The sequence below is a fragment of the Schistocerca gregaria genome, chromosome 3 (genome assembly GCF_023897955.1).
Source record: "Schistocerca gregaria isolate iqSchGreg1 chromosome 3, iqSchGreg1.2, whole genome shotgun sequence".
Lineage (NCBI taxonomy): Eukaryota > Metazoa > Arthropoda > Insecta > Orthoptera > Acrididae > Schistocerca > Schistocerca gregaria.
In genome coordinates, this window is record NC_064922.1 from 461282303 (window position 1) to 461301451 (window position 19149).

Genomic DNA, 19149 nt, shown 5'->3' on the forward strand with positions numbered 1-19149 from the left:
TCTAAAAAAGGAGATAAACAAATTTGCTATCAAAATGGCCAAAATTTTAACAGAATGAATTCAATTTCATGAAATTCATTATTTCTGTTGTTAAGTTTTTTCTTCCTTTATATTTCCGCTTCATCTGGTTATTTTCTGTTAACTGGAAATCCGAATCAGTAATTAATTCAGAATATCTATCTGGTAAAGTAATTTTAAACTTATTATTAAGCTCCATAATTTTTTTCTTATATCAGGTATATAAGTTTTGACGAACAGTACTATTATACAAAATATTTATCTCTAACTCACATAATTTTTTAGTCTCATTCGACACATTTGCATTGTTGAGCTTCTTGATTAGAGTCTCCATTTATGAAGAAAAAGTTTTGTCAGATATTTTATAATTTGTAAATCCATATGGTAACATACCTATTTTATTTTCCTAAACATAAGTGTAAATTTGGTGTTGTTCATTTGACTCACATTAATTCTTCTGTACCATACTCTATTGTTGACCAAGAATTCTTTATAATCTTCGATGCTTATTCTATTTTTGACAACACATTTCTTAACACCTTTAGATTTTTTCTCAGTTTTATCACCAACTTCACAAGCATCCATATTCTTCTCTCAGATCACAGAATTATTCCATTATTTTTCCATTGCTTTTGTCTTTCATTTTTCTTATTACCTTCTTGTTAACTTTCAAAATACCATCAGGAAGATACGAGTATGGAATTTATCGATCATCGATTTCATATCATAATATAAATGTTAAGTTTGTATGTTATACTTGTATATTATACTTTCCATACCTTGATAGCAAAATTCAATATTTTCTCCAAATTTAGTCTTCATTATTCAATAGCAAAAATCATAAGCCAGTTCTTTAGGTAAATAAAGCATTCTTACCAATGTAGATGGATTTGTTGAAAATGATTTTTGTCTTACTCATATGAATAGGAACAAGATTTTCTTGCTTTACTAATTTATCACATTTTTCACCATATGACACTAATTTTATATCCACATTATTTCTAACATTTACCTATATGTTGCCCAATACCAAATTATTGACAAGTGTATATAAATCGAATTCAAAATCATTTTTCGATGTACTTCTCATTTTTGTATGTAAATCTATATACTTCATCAATCAATCAATTTGTTTAAATTTTCAAACTCTATGCATTTTTGTTAATTTCATTGCTAGTGACAGACACTGCTTAGTAATTGTTCAGTGAATTACATTTTTATTTTTAGCGTTCAGAGTAGTCAACAACTTGCTTTCTTTAGTTTCAGACACAATTTTATTGTCAGGAGTGAGAGGTAAATCGCTATGTAAATCATGTAATTCCTTTGGATAGTCTAAATCTACTTCCAAAGAGTATCCAATTTTATAGTAACTGAAACTTCACTTATTTTTGTACCGTCAAAAGAATTTGGATTATCTCATTCGATCAATCCAGAATGTAAATACTTACTCATGGCATATTCATAGGAATTATTCACAGCTCAATATCCTAGTCAGTTTGATATCTTTTTCATATCAAAATCGTTATTGATTGATGTAATGTATGATTTACAACACTGCAGTATTCCATTTCTTTTTCCTTCTTCTACCATTAAAATCATATCATAATTATGTAATAAATCAAGTGGTTGTTTAGTCATTTTCAACATTGCACCCCAAGGTAATCCTGATGCAGTAAAGAATCAAGATGGATAAAGATCATCAGCTTTTATTCAAGTTTTTCAAAAATTCTCTGTTACATCAGACAATAAAAATACATCAGTTTTAACATATAGATCGTGTTATTCACCTATATTTTTAGCATCAAATTTCTTCCAAAAATACTTTTGCATATTTATGAACTTGATCACTTATATCACAGTAGTTGCAGGGGCAACAGTCTGAATGATTGACTGATCTAGTATTGTAAAAATAACAAAAATGGCCTTGCTCTACTGCTACTACCAACGGCTGAAAGCAAGTGGAAACTACAGCCGTAATTTTTCCCAAGGGCAGGCAGGTTTACTGTGTGATTCAATGATGATGACATCCTCTTGGGTAAAATATTATGGAGGGAAAATAGTCCTCCATTCAGATCTCTGGGAGGGAACTACTCAAGAGGACGCCATTATCAAGGGAAAAAAAAAACGTGTTCTATGGATCGGAACGTTGAATGTCAGATCCCTTAATCGTGCATTTAGGTTAGAAAATTTGAAAAGGGAATTGGCTAGGTTAACCTACGATATACTAGGAATTAGAGAAATTTGGTGGCAGGAGGAACAAGACTTTTGGTCAGGTGAATACAGGGTTATAAATACAAAATCAAATAGGGGTAATGCTGGAGCAGGTTTAATAATGAATAAAAAAATAGGAGTACAGGTAAGCTACTACAAACTGCATAGTGAACGCATTATTGTGGCCAAGATAGACACAAAACCCACAACTACAAAAGTAGTACAAGTTTATATGCCAACTAGGTCTGCAGATGATGAACAAATTGATGAAATGTATGACGAGATAAAAGAAGTTATTCAGGCAGTGAAGGGACACGAAATTTAATAGTCATGGGGTGTCTGGAATTCGTCAGTAGGAAAAGGGAGAGAAGGAAAAGCCGCCTGGTAGAATTTTGCACAGAGTGCCACTTAATTAAAGCTAACACCTGGTTCAAAAATCATAAAAGAAGGTTGTATACATGGAAGAAGCCTGGAAATACTAAAAGGTATCAGATTATATAATAGTAAGACAGAGATTTAGGAATCAGCTTTTAAATTGTTAGACATTTCCAGGGGCAGATATGGGCTCTGACCACAATCTATTGGTTATGAACTGCAGATTAAATTGAAGAAACTGCAAAAATGTAGGAATTTAAGGTGATGGGATCTGAATAAACTGAAAGAACCAGTGGTTGTACACAGTTTCTGGGAGAGCATAAGAGAACAATCGACAGCAATGAGGGGAAGAATTACAGTAGAAGACGAATGGGTAGATTTGAGGGATGAAGTAGTCAAGGCAGCAGAGGATCAAGTAGGTAAAAAGACGAGGGCTATTAGAAATCATTAGGTAACAGAAGAAATATTGAATTTAATTGATGAAAGTAGAAAATATAAAAATGCAGTAAATGAAGCAGGCAAAATGAATACAAATGTCTCAGAAATAAGATCGACAGGAAGTGCAAAGTGCTTAAGCAGGCATGGGTAGAGGACAAATGTAAGGATGTAGAGGCTTATCTCACTAGGGGTAAGATAGATACTGCCTACAGGAAAATTAAAGAGATCTTTGGAGAAAAAAGAGACACTTGTATGAATATCAAGAGCTCAGATCGAAACCTAGTTCTAAGAAAAGGGGGGTAAGCGGAAAAGTGGAAGGAGTATATAGAGGATCTATATAAATTTCCTTAGCAAAATATATTTTTATAGTTTTTAGTCTATGGCCTTCTCTATACTTTTTTCAGAATCGTCAACTACATTCTTACTTGCTTTATCTTTAATGGGAATAGCTAAAGCAAATTTTAAAAAGCATCTACAACATTTAATTAATATTTATATACTTTATTTATTTCTGAAATGCCTATCAGATAGGCTTAGTCCATTTCAACTAAATTAGCTTCTTACAAATCATCTTTACCAAAAGAAATTACATTTCTTCTTATTAATTTTTTCCTTATTGTTCTAAGTAAATTGTTACTAATTTCTTCATGAATGTGTCCTAAAGACTAAGCACATCTTCGATATGTATAGTAAGACGGTCGCCCATCAATTTTTTGTAGTGAATTTATTAATATTAGTATTACAAACTGTGCAAACACTTTCAATTCCTTGTCTTCCATTTTTTGCTGTTACTGTGTGCGGATTATGTTTTTCAGTAAACTTTCTGCACTTTATGTAGTAAATATCGTTTTCTATTATATAGAATACAAATTTAATAAGATTTAAATTATTTTACCAAACATAATTAACTTTACAACACATGGATCAGTTTTCTCAGAATCATTTAATCCTACAGTCAGAAAAAGGGATTTATATACTGTCATTGAATGATGAGTAGAAGTTGCTTCATATAGATTGTAGTAAACACTTACTGCAATATCAAAATCATGATATCTTAATTAGTTACTTATATTTCAGCCAATAGCAGCAATTTAAAAAAATAAAGATTTACTTCAAATTGAGCTTTTGTTGTTTACCTCCAGTCGTGAAATTAAATTCACTAACTTGCTTATCATATACAATAAGATTACTTAAATTATTTAAGTGTTTCTAGAACGAGACTTTCACTCTGCAGTGGAGTTTGCACTGTTATGAAACTCCCTGACAGATCAAAACTGTGCACCACACCAAGACTAGAACTTGGGATCTTTGCTTTCGTGGGCAGGTGCTCTACCATCTAAGCTACCCAAACACAACTCATGACCAATCCTCACAGCTTTAATTCCGCCAGTACATCGTCTCCTACCTTCCAAACTTCACAGAAGCTCTCCTGCAGACCTTGCAGAACTAGCACTCCTGTAATCATACCCCGGGCTGTGGCTAAACCATATCTCTGCAGTGTCCTTTCTTCCATGTGTGCTAGTTCTGGAAGGTCTGCAGGAACGCTTCTGTGCAGTTTGGAAGGCAGGAGGTGAGGTACTGGCATGTTAAAAGTTCTGCATTACAATACTTGTATGTCAATTTTCTGTAATATATTCTTTTTCTAAAGTTTTGAGTAGTAAGAATTTATTGGTCATTTATATTCGCAGTTGTCCTACCACTAAAATCAAAATAAACGTTAGTTGTTTTAAAATGACACATAACTCTTTGTGTAATTTTTTAACCAAACTTTCCATTTCTAGAAGATTTCTTGATTGGTCTTTTACATTTTCTAAATTTATTTGTCCATTAATCATGTAACCTTCAGTCTGTGCGTAATTTCCAAAAATGTCCATTTATTAAGGTCAAATTATGATTAAAATTATAATTCATACATAATAGTTTTGAAACAAATACACACAAATGCCCACACAGTATTTCATAAAAATTCGAATTCGTTGCCCATTACAGTACGACTCACTTGAACCGAAATATTTACTCAATTCGTTCAGAATATTTCCACGAAATTAACCAAATAATAGTTTTAATTATTCTTATAATAACGAATCCAGCGTGTACCAGGATGATCAGATGTGTGTAAATTAACTATTCCACATTCAAAATTTATTGGTTCATTATTTAAATCATTTATTAGAAAATGCTATGAAAATATTTGTAATTGTATAACTGATAACTCAGTGTCAAAATTGGTTAAAGGATTATCATGCTTTCGAATTTTTTTCTAGATATAGATCCAGCTTTCTTTTCCATTGCTTGATAATGTCCTTTCCCTTCTCCCAATTCTGCATCGGTTTTTTCTTGTTTGTTACAGGAATTGCAATTGTTGCTGGGCCACCAGCAAGTGAACCAATAGTTGCTATACTTGTTAAATGTAGCTAATAGTGATGGAAGAAATCAACCTTCATTATGAGTTAGTTCTTTACCTACTTTCATTTTTGTTAGATATTCAATAATCTTTTTCACAATAACAATACCTAATGTAACAAGCAAATTTCCACCAGTTTTAGTATGCTTTGACCCTTTATCTGACTTTCTTTTTTGTATACCAGTTAAAACTGTTTCAGTACTATGTAACTGTTCATTATTTAATTTAATTTTAATTGATTTTGGTTGAGTTTGGCCACTTGGTAGCAAAGTATAATCAACTGCAAAGTTAGTCATGTATATAGATAAAAATTTATAAGGATTAATAATTTTTATAGGTCTATTGTTGTAACTCCATAAGAGCTTCTTTAAATAGTTTTCCCTTATCATATATTGTGTACATTCTAAGTCTATTTCTAATTTCTCCATGTTCATGCCATTCTGTATCTAGTATATGTCTATGATAATAATCTCTTCTAACTTCCTGTTTCTTATCTTTATGTCTCGTTTTTTCGCAATTGTAAGAACATGCTAAATTCAATAAAATTTATTTATTGCACTTTTATATATCATTCTGCTTTTCAATTCTAAGACCTCTCCGTGATGAAACAACGACAGATCATACAGGTTCAGTTCTAAAGTTCTTAATTCCTAAATTCTCTAATGAGCTGAAATTGATTTTTGATTTCCTTTTCTAGCATAATCTCGGTGAAAAGCTATTCTTCTATGTAATATTATAGTAGTAATTTCAATACATGTTTCACTGTCAATGTTGACTGTAATCTTGTATGTTGTGCCACGCACTACATTCTTTTATATACAAATGATTATTTTTATTCCACCTAAACCAGCATGTAGATAGAATATAATAGTAGTTTTTCAGAGGCACTCGGTTCTAGTATTGCGCATTGAATAGAATTTGATAAACTTTTATGAAGTTTCTTTTTTATTTCTTTTCTGGAACTCTTAATTTTGATTCCCAATCTCTCATTTATTTAAATAAATTCTTATTAATATAAATGGAACTCCTAGATCAATTGAATGTAAGTAATCTATTCTTAAAATAGGATGAACCATTCCAGTAAGACATATTAAAATGTTTCACTAGTTGACCTTTATTCAATTTCTTTAACTCCAAATACTACATTAAAAAAATAATAAACTTTACTGTGATGCAGAAATAACAAGTTTATCAAAAAATAATGAAGTATGTACTCACATAGAATTGACAGAAATTCCTGTCGGTCGCTAAAGTTTAAAAAATTAGAAAAATTTATTGAGTCAAAAAAACACAATATAAGCATTAAAGAAAATTTTAGGTAGAAAGTGATGTTAAATTCTTTACAGATAGAGAAATTGTGTTGGAGAAGTTTTAGGATTTAAGAATCGTTTTTTTTATAGTAATATAAAGACTGTTGCTTATGATGTTCCTAAATTTATTCCATTGGAATTAATTAACATAAAGTTTAATCTAGGAGATGGAATGATTGTTAACCATAATGTATATTTTCACAAAGAATGATTGTTAACCATAATGTTCATATTCACAAAGAAAGTGATGTCAAATTTCTTACAGATAGGGAAATTGTGTTGATGAAGTTTTATGTTTTAATAATCAGAGTTTTGAAGGTCATTGAAGACTGATGCTAAAGATGTTCCTCAATTTATTCCATTCGAATTAATTAACATAATTTTTATCTAGGAGATGGAATGACTGTTAACCATAATGTTCATTTCCATAGAGAAACTAATTTTATAGCTTAGTTATACCTAATGCTGAAATTGGTAACCCAATAATTTATGAACCACTTTATCCTACAAATATTCCAGTTTGTCATCCTATTCAGTATTTGCAAATTACTGTAACTGATGAAAACGTTAATCTGATTGACTTTAATGAAGCTTAATAACAATTGTTTTAAAAATGTAACATAAATTTTATAATTAGTAAATCATGAACAATATCGAGAGCTATCATTATTACTCATTTCCTGTGAATGATAAGACAAAAAATAATTTAAATGCAGCAAACAAGGATACAGAGAATGAAATAAGTATTGCTGATAGATGGCTTCATCTGAACCATGAACAATTATACATGAACATTAGAAGTTTTATAGTTAATCTAGATGGATTAGAATCAGATTATCCAATGTACAGCAGAAAATCCATAAAAAATTAATCGATAATTATGTGGCAAAACTGTTTGATTTTGTGACCTTAAAAGAAGGCAATAATATTTTTCTACAACTGAACATCCTTTTATTACATTAACAGCTATCTTATATTTCACTTCATCTGTTACTGATGAAATAAGTGAGCCAAATAAAATACTTCATCCCTTATCAATGCTTGGTGGATTTTTTATAGATTATAAAGATATTATGTGGAAAGGTGATTTAACAGCAGTATTTACTAGGTCTTCTAGTTCAGGAGATGCAATACATAGATTGCCTGATTATAATACTGTGAGAGTTGGAATCAAAGATAGAGTTAATAAGGAAGAAAAAATTGTAAAGGAATTGATGGAAATTCATGTGCCAATTGTAAAATATGAACCAACTTACAAGTTATAACATGAGAAAATGTTCTGAAAAATTCAAAAGTTCTGATATCTTTTTATGAACTACAAACTGTAGAAAATACAGGTCTGAGTAGTAAGAAAAATTTCGAACTACATATCACAAATTGCTATAACTGAAAAAGTTGATATGCCATATTTCGTATTTGTAACATATCAGACAAAGCATAAAAAAATCATTTACTTGATTCGACCTGGTTACTTGATTCAACCGCGTTAATCTGCAGAGTATATCTTTGAGAAATGGAATAAACGAAATTTTCATACAGGAAATATGGCATATTAAGCCCTACATAATTTTCTCAAAGCATATGCTACGTATCTTGATTTTAAATGAGTTACACTACCCAATTCAGACTCTGACATGTCTCTATATAATTTGATAACGAACTATCCTATCTATTTGACTAACATGACTCATAGAAAGAATGTTGTATCTTCACAGAAAATGTCTGTAAAACTTTTGTAACTTTTACGAAAAAATTTCTAAAGATACTTTACGGTATGTAACAATCTATAGCAAGAAAAATTTAACTTACGATGCACAGCACAGAATATTTACTGACAATTTTTTACTGTATGAAACAATAAGTATTAGAAAAAGTTAAGCGAATCTGTACACCTTGTTTGCATTTCATTTTGAAGTATTTTCAGAAAGAAAGAGACAATAAGAACTGAATTATTTAGTATGGTAACTAAAAATGATAGCCAATTGTAATTTTTCTGAATAGCAATTTTTATGAAGTTTATGTTAGTATTTTGTATTATCAGAATCGGTTAACATTTGCATGAGATCGATGAGAGATTACAACTCACATTTTTCCAGAAGTGTGTGGCCTCTAGATAAAGATAGCACAGCACTTTCCGCCAGTGCAAGCAAGGGCATGCAATGAGTGAAGTTACATAAACATTTTCTTGCACTGATTGTGGCATGCATTCACTCGCATTGAACTAAGCATTCAGGGATGTCGCTATGTAGGCTATATTGAAAGTAATGTGGGAACATGTCTCACTTTAAACATAAATTAATTATGTTTTAGAGTTGTTTTCAGTATTTGTACTAACTTTTATTATAGTTTGCACTTTGTCTTTCCTAATGACATACAATAATCTGAAGAAAATAATTTATTGATATCTGAAATAAACTATTAAGTGTAATGCTTTAGACTGTACTTTGTTACTCAAATACCAACCACACATATTAAAATAGTATTGCATTACCTCAATTCCGAGAGTTATGGAACCGGTACAGAAAATTGGAATAGAGATCAACATAAACATTATTTCCGCTCTTGTTATAACTCGAGAAAACCAAACATTGCTTGTAGTACCACCTTACAGCGAGACATTCATAGGTGGTGGTCCATATTGCTGTACACCTTTACCTCTAATACCGAGTAGCTCGCCCTCCTTCATTGATGCATGCCTGTTTCCGTCATCACAAGTCCAACAAGTCACTGTTGGTCCAGATTGTCCTATTCCTAAACAGTGATTTGCGTAGATCCCTCATAGGAGTTCGTGGGTCATGTCGTCCATAAGCAGTCCTTTTCAGTCTATCCCAGGCATGTTCGATAGGAGTAATATCTGTAGAACATAATGGTCAATCTAATCGAGCGATGTTGCTATCCTGGAGGAAGTCATTCACAAGATGTGCACGATGGCGGCGCGAATTGTCGTCCATGAAGGCGAATACTTTGCCAATATGCTACCTATATGCTTCCACTATCGGTCGGGGGATGGCATTCATGTATCGTACAGCCGTTACAGAGCCTTCCACGACCACCAGTGGCCTATGTCGGCCACACATAAAGTCATCCCAAAACATCAGGGAACCTCCACGTTGCTGCAGTCACTGGACAGAGTGTCTAAGGCGTTCAGCCTGACCAGGTTCCTCCAAACACGTCTGCGACGATTGTCGGGTTGGAGACATATGTGACACTGATCAGTGAAGACAACGAAATGCCAACCCTGACCGGAGCATTCAGCATGTTGTTGGGCCCATCAGTATTGCACTGCATGGTGTAGTGGTTGCAAAGAGGGACCTCGCCATGGACGTCGAGAGTAAAGTTGCGGATCATGCTGCCTTTTGCGCACAGTTTGAGTCCGAACATGACGTCCGGTGGTTGCACGAAAAGCATCATTCAACATGGTGACGTTGTTGTCAGGGTTCCTCAGAGCCATAATCTGTAGGTAGCCGTCATCCACCGTAGTATTAGCCCTTGGGCGGCCTTAGCAAGGCATGTCATCGACAGTTCCTGTCTCCCTCTATATCCTCCATGTCTGAACAAGATCGCTTTTGTTCACGCGGAGATGCCTGGACACTTTCCTTGTTGAGAGCTCTTCCTGGCACAATGCAACAATACAGACGCGATCGAGCCGCGGTATTGACTGTCTAGACTTGGATGAACTACAGACAACACGAAAGATGTGCCTTCTTTCTGGTGGAATGACTGGAATTGATAGGCTGTTGAACTCCCTCCGTCTAATAGGCGTTGCTCACGCATGGTTATTTACATCTTTGGGGGGATTAGTGACATCTCTCAACGGCAAATGGACAGTGTCTGTTGTACTATATCCCCAGTCAACGTCTGTATTCAGGCGTTCTGGGAATTGGGGCGATGCCAAAATTTTTTTGATGTGTGTATATACATACAATCGTAGAGCTTCTTTACCCTTAATTGAGTATGTAGATTGAAGGATTGTGGCCTTTATCTCATGAAGTCAACAAAATGTTTGTGTTTGTTAAAGAGCTAACTATTTGACAAATCAGTTAACACCCAACATGTTTACTCAACAACAGCCAGAATAAATAACAAGTTCTTTTAATTCAGAACTTAATCTGTGTGTGTTGCTGTGTAAATAGGGCCAGAGGAGTCCAAAAGTTGACAACTTGGTTGTTGTTTTGCACTTTTTGAGAATGAATTTTATTTTTTCCTATTAAATTATGTAATATTTAAATGAACAGTACCAAACAGCTAAAACAGTGTCATGACTGTTTGGAGAAAAAGAATATTAATGAAATTAATAAAGATATTTATCGAAAGGATGTATTTTGTTATATTTGTACAGAATGTGTATCGAGACATCAGAAAATTTAAGTTAGATGTGAGTGTGGTAAGATTGTAAACAGATCTTCTCTAAAAAAATATTTATAAACAACAGGTACCAAAAATTTTATGGCTGCTTAAGAAGAAGGAATTGGAAAAATTTTGGGTAAGGAATGGATTTCTTACATCGATTTTATTTATTTTCTTACATTCATGTTTCTTAAGAAATATTAACTTTTATTTTCCTTTGTTCATCTTTTATAAAAAAATATTAATTATTTTCCCTATGTTCACTTACTGTGTGAATAAACAATTACTTTGAAACTTGGCGAACGTTATACTAAAAATATTCATTTTTATTAATTTTTCTTAGTAATTTAAATGAAATTAAATGAATTATAGCTGAAACATTGATAATAATTGACCTATACTTGAGTAATCATAACTAACACTTGGTTCAAGAATCAAAAGAATGTTGTATACATGGAAGAATCCTGGAGATACTAAATGGTATCAGATAGATTATGTAATGGTAAGACAGAGATTTAGGAATCAGGTTTTAAATTGTAGGACATTTCTAGGGGCAGATGTGGACTCTGACCACAATCTCTTGGTTATGACCAGTAGGTTAAAACTGAAGAAACTGCAAAAAGGTGGGAATTTAAGGACATGGGATCTGGATAAGCTGAAAGAACCAGAGGTTGTACAGAGTTTCAAGGAGAGTATAAGGGAACAATTGACAGGAATGGGGGAAAGAAACAGAGTAGAATAAGAATGGGTAGCTCTGAGGGATGAAGTAGTGAAGGCAGCAGAGGATAAAGTAGGTAAAAAGACGCGGGCTGCTAGAAATCCTTGGTTAACAGAAGAAATATTGAATTTAATTGATGAAAGGAGAAAATATAAAAATGCAGTAAATGAAGCAGGCATAATGGAATACAAAACGTCTCAAAAATGAGATCGACAGGAAGTGCAAAATGGCTAAGCAGGGATGGCTAGAGGACAAATGTAAGGATGTAGAAGTTATCTCACTAGGGGTAAGATAGATACTGCCTACAGGAAAATTAAAGAGACCTTTGGAGAGAAGAGAACCACGTGTATGAATATCAAGAGCTCAGATGGCAACCCAGTTCTAAGCAAAGAAGGGAAGGCAGAAAGGTGGAAGGAGTATATAGAAGGTTTATACAAGGGCGATGTACTTGAGGACAATATTATGGAAATGGAAGAGGATGTAGATGAAGACGAAATGGGAGATACGATACTGCGTGAAGAATTTGACAGAGCACTGAAAGGCCTAAGTCGAAAGAATGCCCCTGGAGTAGACAACATTCCATTAGAACTACTGACAGCCTTGGGAGAGCCAGTCATGACAAAACTCTAAGGGCTGGTGAGCAAGATGTATGAGACAGGCGAAATACCCTCAGACTTCAAGAAGAATATAATAATTCCAATCCCAAAGAAAGCAGGTGCTGACAGATGTGAAAATTACCAAACTATCAGTTTAATAAGTCACAGCTGCAAAATACTAACGCGAATTCTTTACAGACGAATGGAAAAACTGGTAGATGCGGACCACGGGGAGGATCAGTTTGATTCTGTAGAAATGTTGGAACACGTGAGGCAATACCGACCTTACGACATACCTTAGAAGAAAGATGAAGAAAAGGCAAACCTACGTTTCTAGCATTTGTACACTTAGAGAAAGCTTTTGACAATGTTGACTGGAATACTCTCTTTCTAATTCTAAAGCTGGCAGGGGTAAAATACAGGAAGCGAAAGGCTATTTACAATTTGTACAGAAACCAGATGGCAGTTATAAGAGTCGAGGGGCATGAAAGTATTGGTTGGGAAAGGAGTGAGACAGGGTTGTAGCCTCTCCCCGATGTTATTCTATTGGTATATTGAGCAAGCAGTAAAGGAAACAAAAGAAAAATTTGGAGTAAGTATTAAAATTCATGGAGAAGAAGTAAAAAATTTGAGGTTCGCCGATGACATTGTAATTCTGTCAGAGACGGCAAAGGAGTTGTAAGAGCAGTTGAACGGAATGGACAGTGTCTTGAAAGGAGGATATAAGATGAACATCAACAAAAGCAAAACGAGGATAATGGAATGTAGTCAAATTAAATCAGGTGATGCTGAGGGAATTAGATTAGGAAATGAGACACTTAAAGTAGTAAAAGAGTTTTGCTATTTAGGAAGTAAAATAACTGATGATGGTCGAAGTAGAGTGGATATAAAATGTAGACTGGCAATGGCATGGAAAGCGTTGCTGAAGAAGAGAAATTTGTTAACATCGAATATAGATTTATGTATCAGGAAGTCGTTTCTGAAAGTATTTGTTTGGAGTGTAGCCATGTATGGAAGTGAAACATGGACGATAACTAGTTTGGACAAGAAGAGAATAGAAGCTTTCGAAATGTGGTGCTACAGAAGAATGCTGAAGAGAAGGTGGATAGATCACGTAACTAATGAGGAGGTATTGAATAGGATTGGGGAGAAGAGAAGTTTGTGGCACAACTTGACCAGAAACAGGAATCGGTTGGTAGGACATGTTTTGAGGCATCAAGGAATCACAAATTTAGTATTGGAGGGCAGCGTGGGGGGTAAAAATCGTAGAGGGAGCAGATTCAGAAGAATGTAGGTTGCAGTAGGTACTGGGAGATGAAGAAGCTTGCACAGGATAGAGTAGCATGGAGAGCTGCATCAAACCAGTCTCAGGACTGAAGACAACAACAACATACTTGAGTATTGCTCATCAGTGTGGGATCTGTACCAGATCGGGTTGACAGAGGAGATAGAGAAGATCCAAAGAAGAGGGGCGCGTTTCGTCACAGGGTTATTTGGTAACCGTGATAGCGTTACGGAGATGTTTAGTAAACTCTTGTGGCAGTCTCTGCAAGAGAGGCGCTCTGCATCGTGGTATTGCTTGCTCGCCAGGTTTCGGGAGGGGTCGTTTGTGGACGGGGTATCGAATATATTGCTTCCCCCTACTTATACCTCCCGAGGAGATCACGAATGTAAAATTAGAGAGTTTCGAGCGCTCACGGAGGCTTTCAGACAGTCGTTGTTCCCGCGAACCATACGCGACTGGAATAGAAAAGGGAGTTAATGACAGTGGTACGTAAAGTGCTCTCCGCCACACACCGTTGGGTGGCTTGCGGAGTATGAATGTAGATGTAGATGTGAGGTAGAAGGCCGTGCTGCTTAGTCGTGGGGCCTCAGGCGCCTAGCCAGGGTTCGCGCAGCTCCCTCCGTCATAGCTTGGAGTCCTCCTTCGGGGATGGGTGCGTGTGTTGTCCTTGTGATAAATTAGTTTAAGTTACATTAAGTAGTGTGTAAGTCTAGCGACCGATGACCTCAGCAGTTTAGTCGCATATGTTACCACAAAATATCACATTTCCAACACAAGTTTTATCAAAAACTACATTTTCTTCGACCAATTCATCATACAGTTCTCTGTCACCTCCTCTCTATTGGTTATTAACTTAGAGCCTTCAGGTATAGTCTCATCTTCACACAGAAACACAGATCGTCTCAATGTCTGGAGAAATAACATAGTCTCCACTACAAGTGAAATAAATCGCTATATTTTAATGCACCTTGGAGATGGTCGGGACATGTTAAAATGGTTTTCCAAAATTAAAAGTATCTACTGGTGAAGGCTGCCATTACGCAATGTATTTCCTGTATCCCTGCAGCAAGTGCTCCTAGTAAAATGTGGTTTAGGTTTCAGAAAAGCTAGCACGTTGTTAACAGATCGGAGCAGTCTATTAAATCCAGATAGCGTCAGTGATCTAGTGTTCATCACCAGCAGCTACTGATTTTCTTCAAATGAAAAGTGTAAGTAGTGACAGCTGTGAATGTACACTCTATCGCCAAAGAAACTGGTATAGGCATACGAATTCAAATACAGAGATATCTAAACAGGCAGAATACACCGCTGCGGTCGGCAACGCCTATGTAAGACAGAAAGTTCCTGGCGTGGTTGTTAGATTGGTTACTGCTGCTAAAATGCAGGTTATCAGCATTTAAGTAAGTCTGAACGTGGTGTTATAGTCGGCGCATCAGCGATGGGACGCAGCATCTCCGAGGTAGAGATGATGATTTTCCCGTACCAACGTTTAAGAGTTTACCCTGAATACCAGGAATCCCATAAAACATGAGATCGCAGACATTGTGCTGCGGCCTTAAAAATATCCCGGAAGAACGGGACCAACGATGACTGAAGAGAATCGTTCAATGTGACAGAAGCACAACCCTTCAGCAAATCGCTGCAGATTTCAATGTTGGACAATCAATAAGAGTCCGCGCTGGGACCATTCAATTAAACATCATCGACATGGACTTTGGGGGCCGAATTCCCGCCCATGTACCCTTGATGATTGCACTACACAGAGCTTTACGCCTCGCCTGGACCCGTCAACACTACATTGGACTATTGATGACAGCAAACATGTCGCCTGGTGAGAAGAGTCTCGTTTCAAATTGTATTGAGCGTAAGGACATGACCGGATATGAAGACAAACTCATGAATCTGTGGACCCTGTATGTCAGCATGGGACTGTGTAAGCTGGTGAAGGCTCTGTAAAGGTATGGAGCATGTGCAGTTTGAGTGATATGGAACCCCCAGTTCGTCTAGATACGACTCTGACAGATGACGCGTATGTAAGCATCCTGTCTGCCTGTCTGATCATCTGCATCCATTTATGTCCATTGTGCATTCCGACGGAACTGGACAATTCCAGCTTGACAATGCGACACCCCACATGTGGCTCCAGGAGCACTCTTCTGAGCTTAAACACTTCCACTTGATACTAAACTCCCGAGGCGTGAACATTACTCAGCATACCTCGAATGCCTTGCAGCATGCTGTACGCTTACAGATTTATGGATAGCCCTGCTGGATTCATGATTTCAGTTCCCTCCACCACTATTTTACACATTAGTCGAATCGATGCCACGTCGTGTTGCTGCACCTTTGCGTGCTCAAGAGAGCCCTATACGATAAATAGGCCGGTTTAGCAATTTCTTTGGCTCTTCATTTGTAATGCTCTTTGAACGTATTTTTTTTTTTTTTTTTTTTTTTTTTTTGCAAGAACAGTCGTCTCTTAAATCAGGAATTTATTTATTTAAGGTATATGTAGTGCCCTATTACTTACGAGGTAAATAGATGTTCTGTTTAGAACGAATCTCTTCTTCCGTGTTTGCCCTGAGTATCAAATTATTTTCTGTTTGAAGTTAACTGTCACATTAGCATTCTTAGAAACATTCTTTGCTTTAAATAAGAGAGACAGACAGACAGACAGACCGAAAGCAAGGGAGAGAGAGAGAGAGAGATAGAGAGAGAGAAAGAGAGAGAGAGAGAGAGAGAGAAAGCAAGAGAGGGAGAGAAAGCAAGAAAGAAAGTAGAAGGAAATAGCCAGAGAGACAGGGAGGGAGTAAGGGGGAGCGAGAGAGAGAAAGAGAGAGAAAGTGAAAGAGAGAGAGAGAGAGTTGTTGGGTTTGCGAAGTGCGACAAGGGAAAGCGACATATCGTCGAAGACCGGTCATCCCCGGTTATTTACCTAACTGCTGTCCAGACAACATACACGGTGTTAGTACATGACCGAACCGAGTCATGTGGAACCAGACACGACCGGCTCGATCCTCTCGTAAGAAGGCGAGCCGTAAATGGTGAAACTCATAGCGTTGCAGCATTCTAGCTAGTATCCTTTGTCACTTACCTGACGTCACTATCGACGTTGAGGATTATGACCCATCATCATGAAGACAACTATGCAGAAAGGTCTTCTATTTTTTCCGTTTCAACCATTATCACACACCGTAGGCGCAGTTAGACGAAGGGACGTTCAAGAGAATTAAAGACACACTCGCCAATCGCGAAGCTTCGACCGGAAGGCTTACCTTCGATACTGAACACGACCGGAAAAGCAACGATCCGCCAGCAACGCCATACAGAGGCCGATTAAAAGATATAAATCCTGGATGCTTTAGTCAAAACCAATGAGAACTTCCGAAACAGAAGGTCGTTGTTTGTGCAGCAAAGAGAGCAAAGTCACTAACTGCGGTGCATATAGTTTGGTGTAGTTGTTAGCGTCGCTAGCTTGTATGCTGTGAGTCACCAGCTCGATCGTGAGCACCAGAATTGGTTGTTACTCAGTATTTACCATTCATGGAAAGCTCTGGCAGGATCTGATGGTTGCAATGCTTCTGTATTCTGGAATATTTAACTTTTGTACAAATACAGACATTTTGGAATACTCAGTGTATGTATAAATAGGTTCACTTCACTTATGGCTGTACGTTTGTCTCAGTAATGAATGTGCCTTTAGATGTAAGTGTTGCTTTAATTGACGGCCCTGCCTCCAGCTTCTGACTTGATTCTGATTCCGACATGACGATTTGCCAACTTCGTACCTAACTGATTTTGCTTTTCTTTTTCTTTCTTTTTATAATTTTGTATGGAACTTTAACCTTCGATTTCATTAAGTTCCCTTGAAGATAGTTACTTTTTTCAAGTACCCACTGACACTACGAATATCGTTTAAAATCAAATATTGGTAACTCAATATACTGAGATACGGAAAGACTAATTGACATTCCTGTATAAAGTAAGCAAAATACTTGTTTGCCTGTGCCACTTTCTCCTAGGATCAGAGCAAAACTTATAATAGCTCTGGCATTTACTGTTACATCGGTAAAAGTCTCGCTGCTGTTGGGAAACTTTTTGTGAAATTTCTGTACATGTAAAAAACAAAATAGCAAAGAATAGGATAGAAAAAGTAAGTGTAGTACGAAATATGTGCCTTAATTATCGGTGTATTGTACAAGAAACTTGTTCACTGTAGATGACTATGTGTGCACTATTCAACCAAATCCTGAGAATGGCTATAGATAAAAAATTTTAAATTAACGCTTTTGGACGTGACTCATTGTTTTGCTTGGAGTGGTATAAATTTAAATATGGCAGTACATCGATCTGATGTAAGGATAACAGAAGGTTCCTTTATTTATATCCATGTTAATCCCTAAACCTATGTCTTCGGTTTATTCCATAAGAACTGCTATTTTGGAACCAGAACAAAGCGAGGTCTTATTTACAACAGTAAAGATAAACGTCAAACGTCAAACAGGCTTCACTAGCTCAACCTCACGTACATTAGTAACCATACATTACCCGCTGCTTCAACTTCACAATTTTTTGGCTGATGCTCTATCAGTAAAAGTAATCGTGTTATGCATGTGACCTCTCTCAAGTTTCCGACCTTGCTTATTAAAACAATTTTATCTACCCTACAATAATGATCATGTGTGAGGTTGCCTTAGTGCACACTGCTTCAATCACTTAGAGTGTGTGGTCTGTACGAATATCTTTTTGGTTTTCTTTAATCGAATTTTTATGTTGTTAACAAACTGTAACACCTTCTAAACTTCCACGCAAAGTAAGGTCATAGAAGCACGGTCTTGGCGAATGTACTTCTGAATAAAAAGCGATTGTAGTAGCCGGAGGCCAACGTTTTAGTTAGTCATCCCTTTTGCGATCTTGTGGTGGTGTTTCGATATCAACATCATCTTCTAACACATATTTCTTTATATGGAAGAGAGAAATGGAGCACCAGTTTTCATAGATTTACCTTTACATTTTTTAGTGCAACGAAATATTTTCTTAAAAATTTTCCAACCTTGTTTTACCCCATTAGTGGCTGAATTTCCAAGAACTCTGAAACACTAGTTTCTTTAATTTCTGACTGAGGAACCAAATACCAATTTTCGTAGTTATAGTTTGAAAATTTCCTCAATAGTGATGTATTTTCAAAAAGATTTTCATCTCCTGCTTCACCCTTAGGAGTGTAATTTCAAACTATCCCTTCTTAAAAGACGCCTCCAGTAGAAGATCCATACCCTCTTCAAATTTCGAGTTCATATCATTAGACGTCGGGTTTGGGCCATAATGACTCTCTAAATCAGTGAGACCCTATTCAACCCCCCGCAGGGATTGAATTTCCAAAAGCAGTCAGACGAATATTTTTTATTTTGTAACTGAGAAGTCAATTCCAAGTGTCATAGATTTAGCTTTAA

The 19149-nt window shown here is 35.9% G+C and overlaps 1 protein-coding gene across 2 annotated transcripts in view; it reads right to left on the reverse strand.

The window, feature by feature from the left end:
- LOC126354172 (cytochrome P450 4C1-like) overlaps nt 1-19149 on the reverse strand; it is a 144825-nt gene that overhangs the window by 76814 nt on the left and 48862 nt on the right. The window lies entirely within an intron of this gene.